The sequence below is a fragment of the Belonocnema kinseyi genome, chromosome 3 (genome assembly GCF_010883055.1).
Source record: "Belonocnema kinseyi isolate 2016_QV_RU_SX_M_011 chromosome 3, B_treatae_v1, whole genome shotgun sequence".
Lineage (NCBI taxonomy): Eukaryota > Metazoa > Arthropoda > Insecta > Hymenoptera > Cynipidae > Belonocnema > Belonocnema kinseyi.
This window is the reverse complement of record NC_046659.1, coordinates 127,608,757-127,617,999: the sequence shown is the minus strand read 5'-3', so window position 1 is coordinate 127,617,999 and position 9,243 is coordinate 127,608,757. Positions and strand designations below refer to the sequence as shown.

Genomic DNA, 9,243 nt, shown 5'->3' with positions numbered 1-9,243 from the left:
TTAATAAATAAATAAATAAAGAATTAATTAATAAGTAATTTATTTGTACAATTAAAATAATAAATATTTTTACTTTTAAATTAAAAAGTTTTGAAGTCCTCCAAAAAGAGGAATTTACAAAAAAAATTTCCACGGATTTTTGAAGAGTTCAAATATGTTTGAAAAGTATGTAGAAAACTTCTAAAAATCGTTTGTATTTCACCAAATTTCACAAAATTTTAGAGAAAAAATTTTTGGAATTTAAAAGCTATCTCGGACTTGTGGATGATTGGGAAAAATTTTAGACGATTTTTGAAACTATCGGAAATATTTGAAAGTTTAAAAATATTTTATGTGTTTTCAAAATTTCCCAACATCTTTTTAATTAACTCGAATTATTCATAAAATTGTTTAGAAATCTTTCGTATTCTTTTTCGATAATTTATTTTGAAACTTTTCAAGCATAATTTTTAAACTTTTAAAAATCCACATTCTGACACTACATTCTGTAAATTAGGATATTCTAAGTTTCTATCCTTAATTTGACTTTTCTTATGCCTCGAAATATGTGAAAGGTTTTGGAAATTATAGTCAAAACGTTAAGAACAGAATAGCTAAATCCTTTATTATTAAAAAATCATTTACAGTTCTAAGTGTTCCTTTTGGAAATAAAAGGAATTAAAATTTCTTATTTCGAAACTGTTATTTACATAATTCTCGAAAATTCAAAATAACAAGCTTAAAACAGCTACCTAAAGCCACAGTCACGCTGTATGCTGCAACTGGGTCGAAGGTATTACAATGTCTTTAATTAAGAAGCCAACAAATATTATTGCGACATTTTCGTTTCACTGTTTTTTTTACATTTTCATCCTGTTGCGAAGGTATTGGTTTTATGTAAAACTTAACTTTGTCAGTTTTTTTAAATCTCCACATTTTAAAGCATCCTTAATCAGAATACACGATTTTTACGAAGTTGTCTGAATGTCTGTCTGTAGTTTGTCGTCCATAGGATGCAGGGTCGATAACTTTTCTAAAGCTTGATCAGATTGAATTCTGCTTGCCCGAGTAAAAATGCTTCGACTTGAGTTCGACTTCGTTAAGTCTTGAGTTAGTCTCCAAGACATCCATGTCTGGCTGCGTCTCAAAACTGAGCCGAGACTTAGGCCTTCGTTGAGCCTTGTCTTGGCCAAGACGACGTTAACTTGACTCAAAACAAAAAAGACATAGAGACTTGTCTCTAAGACATAAATTTAAGTCTGGCTCCGTCTCAAAACTGAGACATGCTCAAGTCGACCTTTTCGACTTCAGCATGTCTTGATTGGGGGCAATTCAAGTCGAACATTAGTCAAAACATTTTTACACGGAGAAAATCATTTTTTAAAGTATTTTCAAGATGATTAATAAACAAACAAAAATTTCATAAACAAATTATTTGTTAAAAGAATGTTTACTCACGATTTTTCATAATCTTACGTTTTTTAGGTTTATTTGAAATAAATGTTCATAAAAACAATATCATGATAAATAAATTTCTTCTTAAGATTATTATTTAATATCATAAACAAATGGATTAATGAGCCATTTTCCGACAGAAAAATTCGTGTTTTTCAATGCCAGTCCTTTTAGTTGGGAACAAGTTTTGTCATTGGGTACTTTACGATAATTATAAAAAACTGATAACTTATTCATCAATTTTATGATTAATTCTTTTAAAATTTAATAACCAGATAAATTATTGGGGCATCTTTCAACGGAATTTTTTTTTCTATGTTAGACTTTTTAATTGGGATCTTCATAGTAAATTCAGCAACATTTATGATGAGTTCATAAATTTGATTATTCTTTAAAACGAATTCAACGAACAAATACATGAATAGGGCATCTGTTACACATACACTTTTAACAAAGATGCAGCTTCAGGATAATGAATTTGTTTATTAAAGGAATTAAAAAAAATTATCCAACAATTATGAATTTTCCTGGAATTATCATGAATTTCCCAATTAAAGAGACTGACATTTTAAAAAATAGATTGTTTTCATTAACGGAGACCGCATTAATGCATTTTTTAAACTAAAATTGTTTCAAAATGTCTTAAAAATATTTTTAGGATTTTTTTCTGAAATTGTCATGAAGTACCCAACTGAAAGAACTGGCATTGGTAAAAACGAATTTTTTGCCAAAAAATGCCCGAATAATGCATTTTTTTATTAATTTTTTTTTATATTATTAAAAATCATAACCTCAACAAAAAATGTCTTACGCATTATATTATTTTTATCCAAATTTCTGCAATATAAATTTTAAAAAGTTCAAATTATGGAAAATCATAAAAATCATTTGTTCAAGAAATAATTTGCTTATCATTTTTTTTATTATATAATATTTCCATATCTTTAATTAATTTTATTCTACGAAACTCAGACGATCTCAACATTTTTTATGTTACTTAAGAGCACCGGGAACGTCAAATCGAAAAAATAACATCTTTTTGTATTATATTTGTTTATTTATAAAGAAATTGAACGCCTAACTTAAAAATAAAACTCGAGAGCTATCTTAGAAATCTTAGACGAGTTTTTTGTCCAAATTGGTCGATATTTGTGGGCTTAATGTTATTTTGAACCGAAAAAGTATTTTTTTTTTCTACTGTGTGCGGGTCGACTTGAGTCAAATGTTCTCGAGGAAATAAAAAATCGCTCGTATCTTTTGACCAAAGGTTCAAACTTCGGCTCAAACTTTGTCCAAGTTTTCCTTAAAAAAAAATCTTTTTTCAAAACATAATTGCCATTGGTCGAGGTTTACCAATTTTGAAAAAAACATGTAATTTTGTACACAATTTTCGCATTGAAAGTTGCGGGGCTCGTAGCATTTTGGTTCTGTAAATTTCGATGCTATTTTATTGTTTAAAACAACAATTTCTTTTTTCCTGTGTATCAAAAACCGACATTAAAAAAATCTTCGCTTCGATCGCAAATTTAAGCGCGCCTAAGCTGAACAACTTTTGGTTGTCGTGCTTCGCACTCGATAATATATTTAAAACTAAAGGTTTGCACAACGAGAACTGTAATTTGCTGATTCCCCAATTTTTTTCATTTTTTTTTATTTTAGCAAGTGCCGGTTTTGACTTGAAGTTTCCCATGTAAAATGCGTGGGAAAAAATCACATTTTTTGAGTTTTTGGAATAAATTTCTAGCGTTTAAAAAAACTTGGCAGGAAAGTATGGGGGCCTTTAGAGAATTATCCAACAAAGAATTTCATGTATTAGAAAAATGGGTTTGACACCCGTACACACCCCCACGAGTAACTGAAAACTACCCTTAAAACAAAAAATGTCAATTCTTCATGAAATCGATATATAATAATATTAGTTAATTAATTTCTAATTTTGTTAACAAATGGAATTCGTTTAAATAATTTTTGTTGGAAAAGTCATGTTTTTCCGTAAAAATTATTACTATTGGTCTAGTGAATTAATTTTTCAGCAATATATAATTTATAGTTTTTATAAAAAAAGATTTAAAAAAATTAATGAAACAATGCTGATAAATAGTCAACTGAAGAAATATTGATGATTTTTAATAAAAAAATTATTTACACAAATTTCATTTGTTTAAACCACTGGAAATTAATGAAATAACGTTAGTAAATACTCCAAAAGACCAATAGTAATCATTTTTAAAGAAGAAAACGATATTTCAAACAAATTTATTTAAACAAATTCCATTTGTTTGAATAATTAAAAATTAGTGAACCAATGTTAATGAATATCCTACTAGACTTATAGTAATAATTTTTTGAGTAAGACATCAATTCTCGAATAAAAAATTACTTAAACAATTTCGATTTGTTCAAACAATTAAAAATTATTTAACAAATAATAATAAAGATTTAACTATACCCATATTTATAATTTTAAGTAATTTTTCCCCATTTATTTCACAGGAGAAACTTGAAGTCAAACTCGACATCTGTTAAAATAAAAAAAAAATAAAAATTAGGGAATTTCTTTTTTTGGATCTGGAATAAAATGGGGGCATCTTTGTCCTCTAGCCAGCACAACAATTTTTTCATGCATTTTTGGACCACCTTATTGTTCATAGTTCTCGGGAGCTCGAACAATTTATCGCCGTGACTTTTTTCGATAAAAAGAAAATTATCAGAGTTACAGAAGTTTCAAAATCCATAAAAACTAACTAAAATGAATATTTTAAGCATAAAAAAGCATGATATGAAAAAAATTAATCAGAAATTAACCAGATGACTGAGTCATATTCTATAAGTGGTCGTACTAGTAGAAGCAGAGAACCTTTAACGCAAGTGGGTTTTTAAGTTGAGAGGCATTTCTAGTGACGAAGCCAAGAGATCGAAGGGCCTTGTTTGCAGCGGCAGTAACCTGACCATCGAAAGAAAATGTCTCGTCGAAGTGTACCCCAATGTCACGCACACTTGTGACCCTGTTCAGCAGCCCCCCCCCCCCCCCCCCCCCCCCCCCCCCCCCGATGAGATAGTTGTACTTAGGAAATAGTTTTTTCCTACAAAAAGATATAACTACACATTTTTTGATATTAGGCTGCATCCCATTTATAGTGCACCAAGCTTGCAACCGATCAAGGTCGTCCTGTAGATCGATACAATCTAGATAGGAGTTTATTTCTTTGTGTAGTTTAAGATCATCGGCGAAAAGCAAAAAGAAACAAAACTTCATAAATGAGCCGATGTCATTTACATGTCGGAGGAACAAGAGAGGTCCCAGATGCGAGCCTTTTGGTACACCAGACGAGGCGAGAAAACCTTCAGAGAGTTTCCTATTAAGACGTACTGATTGCAATCTATCATCCAAATAGCTAGAAAGCAATGAGAGTAAGTGAGAAGTAATCCCAAAAGCTCTGAGCTTTGCCACTAGAATTCCGTGGTCAACCGTATCAAACGCTTTCGAAAAATCAGTATAAACTGCGTTGACTTGAGAGCCCAATTCAAGCTTTTGTGATAAATAATGGATGTAGATACAAAGATTGGTTACCGTAGATTTCTTTCTCTTGAAACCGTGCTGCTCTTCTATAATAGTGTTACTAAAAGCAAGCTAAAGAAGGTCAAAAAGGATGCTCTCAAAATCTTCAGCCTTGGAATTAAGTATAGTTATTGGTCTGTAGTTTTTAACATCCTCACGGTTACCAGATTTAAAGTAGAGAACAATTATGCCCTTGTTACACTCATGAGGAAAGTAATCCTTAGAGATAGACAAGTTACAAATTAGGTGTAGTCAAGTAATAAACGCGGAGCGACACGACTTCAGAAGAGAGGGGGGTATACCATCAGGCCTGGCCCCTTTATTCGGATCTGATTTAAAAAGCTTGCACATAATTTCATTTTTACTGATTGTTAAATTGGAGAGGTCTATAAAGTAATTTTGCTTAAAGTGGACATCGCCAGAGATCGGTTCTTTAAGGACAGTCTTAAAATGTTTAGAATAAAATTCAGCTATATTCTCACTAGTGTTCGCGTGTTCGTCATTAAAGAACATTTCGTTAGGTAAGTTATTATCGTTTCTGATAGCATGTATATAATTCCAAAAAGGTTTAGGATTAGATATAATGGCACTTTCAGTATTCGCAAGAAAGGATTCATCAGATGTATCCGAAAGCTTCTTACTTTACGTTCGAAGATATGAAAATTGTTGGTAATCATTCAGATTGTGAGATTGTTTGTAATTCACGTGAGCAATTTTCTTGGGAATAATACAATGTTTTAAATAATTGTCGAACCAAGGGGGATAGGAGGAGGGTTTAAAAATTGTTATGGGAACAAAGTAATTAATTGCAGTAAAAATATAAGTATAAAGAGTGTCTATACCCTCATCCACAGCAGATGAAGCAATGAGGTAGTCCCAGTCCACTTGATGAATAAAGTGAATAATTGCCGCAGTGTTCGCTTTCTTAAAATTAAATCGGACAAAGTTAATTGTATGGTGGTTTAAATCACTAGTTACAAAGGCCCCTCTTAGATCAAGTGTGAGGGGAGGGTGATAGTTATCTGTGGGTAATAATGGATCAAATGCTACGTGTAAGGTGTCAAGAATATTGTCGATAAATTATAAAACTAACAAAACCCCGTGCACATTGCAGTTGTTGTTCAATTGTGAAAGATTTAAGTAATCAAGGACATCGGATACAGTAGACGAGATGACAATACACAGCTGTGACGAACCAGGGTTCGGGATACAGCTGAGACCTTGTTCGGAGTTTAAAATCCATATTACATAGGACATGTTGAAATTGCCAAAAATATAAACGTTTGCATCAGGAAATGAGCATAGAACGTCCTCACATATAGTACTAAAATCAATATAGCTTTGTCAGTTGGCATTAGGAGGAATTTAAAAAAACGCCAATTATGTGGGTTTTGGAGTTGGTAAAGAACCTCATAAACACATGTTCAACCGTATTAACATTAATGGTGATTTTTACACCCTCCAGGCAGTGTTCGGATGCAATTAGGACCCCACCACCCCGTGCGTTTTCGCTATTCAGAACACTTCTATCGCACCTAAAGATATGGTAGCCTAGGAAACCTAACTCGACATTATCAATATTGGTATGGAGCCATGTCTCAGAAAAAATGATGACTTTGTAAAAACTCAATGGAATAGCTTGACGCAGGGAATTTAATTTAGTACGTACGCCCCTGACGTTCTGGTAGTAAAGTGTGATCGAAGAGTTGCTGGAGTCAGTCGTCATGCGTGCGTTGGCAGAGGGGGTATTGGTAGTGGTAGGAGAGACACGTAGTACTACTTGCTTGAAGTGACGTTTGGCAAAGTTTCGTTCCTATACTGTTTCACGTTTGTAACAGCTGGAATCCCTTGACGATACTTCACCGCGAGATCTATTTCTTCCATTTGCAGACGAGAGGCAATCTCTCTCTTGACTTCTGACAACTCCTCCAACCGACATTTTGTTTTATCGGATGTCATCCAGATTGATTTCAGTCTGTTGATTCTGCCGGCATCCTTCAGGTTGCCGGTACCCTTCGCATTGAGAAAAGACCGAAGGAGCGCATGCGCTGCTTCCGATGATGCACATATCAGCTTCATCGGCCGAGGCCTTGATTGCGTCTGCGAGAAAATCCCAAGTTTGTAGGCACGACTATTATTGAGAATGCTATTTGCGACTATTTCAGAAAAAATCTCAGAAACTGTGGAGATTGGGATTTCTTTGTTAGTGGAGCCATCATCACTACTCTTCTCGGCAAGACCAAAGATTATTAAATTATTTTTCCTGGAGAATCTTTCCTCCATTCCAGAGAGACATTGATGGGTGAGTGACTTGATGTCAGTGCATGTGTGGGAGGTATCAACGGATTCTAATTCTTTAATCGTACCTTCAGCAGCAGCCATACTGGCAGTTAGGTTTACAACTGGCTTCTCTGTGTCATCAATACGCAAAATAGCATTGTCAATTTTCGAAGAAAGATTGTCAAATTTCTCGGAAAGCGAATTTACGGAAGTTGTGACCATTTCAAGTTCAGGCTTCATAGATGCAATGCCACTTTGCATTATGTGTTCGATGTCCCCAACAGTAATAGGTGCAGAAGGTGGTCCAGGCGAAGTCGGAGTGCAAGATCTAGGACGGCAACATTTTGCATAGGACCCATCGTCAAGAGGCGTTGCGCGTTGAGTACAACCAGGATGGTAAGGAGTTTGACATGCAGAGCCCAATGCCGCATCAATCACAGTGCCTTTACATCCCCAAAAATTTTCTCAGCGGCTATGAGTAGTTTGTCGGGCTTTTTCTTGGCAGGCATATTTAAACAACAAACTAACAAATATCCAAAACAGTTAATGTCCACTAGACCACAGGTAATTTTGAGGTTATGTTTCAATACATTTGTACACAAAACGAACCCTCTGAAGCGACCGCACTGCGTATTTTCGCAAAATTAATTGATAGCACTCAACAAAAAACTAAAGAATTTATCGTCGCATCAAACTTACTAGTTTACGAGCACTACCATACAGGAAATCAGATATTTATTAGCGATCACCACCGACGCGACTTTAGCAGACAGCGGCAAATCATATTCAATGTTCCATTATATAACATACAAGTAAATAGTTAATTAATTTTTTACTTATTTTAGTTAAGTTTAAGGTAATAAATTTTAAAATTTTTCAATTTAATGTTCGAAAAAAATATTCAACTTACATCAATTAGTCGTTCGGCAAAAAAAGAAGCATTAAACTATAATTCTCACTAAAACCTTCAAATAATTTGTAGGCAATACGTTTTTTTAAATTTGAACTTTAATTTCTAAAATTCTCCTTTATCAATAGACTCATAAACTGATTCCAGAAAATGTGAGTTTTGGTCAAATCAGTTGATAATTTATTAATCATTTCATAACATAAAAAACATTACACAATTATTTTCATGAAAAGATTCAAATAATGTTTACATTATATTATTATTCAAATTTGAAACTGCATTTCTCTACATTTAATTTATAAATAAGTTTTTTGAGTAAAAAAAATTAAATTGTGTGTACATATAATATAGAAAATTAAATTTGAAATGAAATTTAAATACAAATTTGTAAATAATTTTAAAATATGAATTTAATATTATTATAAAAATTATAAGCAAGTACAATATAATATTATTAAGTTTCATAATTTGCAAATATAGAAATCATGACAATATTATTATTATAACTTTAACGTGAAAAAAATTTTTTAGCAATGACTCAGTTATGTAAAATTTAGAATCAATATAGCTCTAAAATTAAATAGTTAATAAATTTTGATTAGATGACGTTAAAATATAAGCACGGTATTATTTCATTTAATCTAAAAATAAGAAGTTTTGTGACATTAAATCATAAACATACTTGAAACATTAACATAATCTATTTATTCAATTGTTATTTAGCTTATAATAACTTTGTGTTTTAATTAAAATTTCAATTAGGATTTAATGACTCACTTATGTAAATATTATGGCATATTTATGGAATATTTTGGAATATTATTTTTTTTGGCGAGATGGAAATGCTCGCCTGAAAGATTAACCATTTCTGTTTTTCGAGTAGAAAAGATAACAAGATTACATGATTACGTAAGATTACAATAGACTACAAATAATTACACATGATTACATATAATTACATAAAATAATCAACTTTTTTAATTCTAATAAAGTTTATAATAACTTTATATTCAAATAAAATTTTTCATTATAATTCATGTCATAATATTATCAAACTTAA

General features: G+C 31.8%; 1 long non-coding RNA gene across 1 annotated transcript in view; it reads left to right on the top strand.

The window, feature by feature from the left end:
• The first annotated feature begins 6,749 nt into the window (after window positions 1-6,749).
• Window positions 6,750-9,243, top strand: part of LOC117169388 — an 11,833-nt gene continuing 9,339 nt past the window's right edge. Inside the window, exon 1 of the long non-coding RNA XR_004466654.1 lies at window positions 6,750-7,837. This is a non-coding gene — a long non-coding RNA (uncharacterized LOC117169388). The remainder of the gene's footprint in view (window positions 7,838-9,243) is intronic.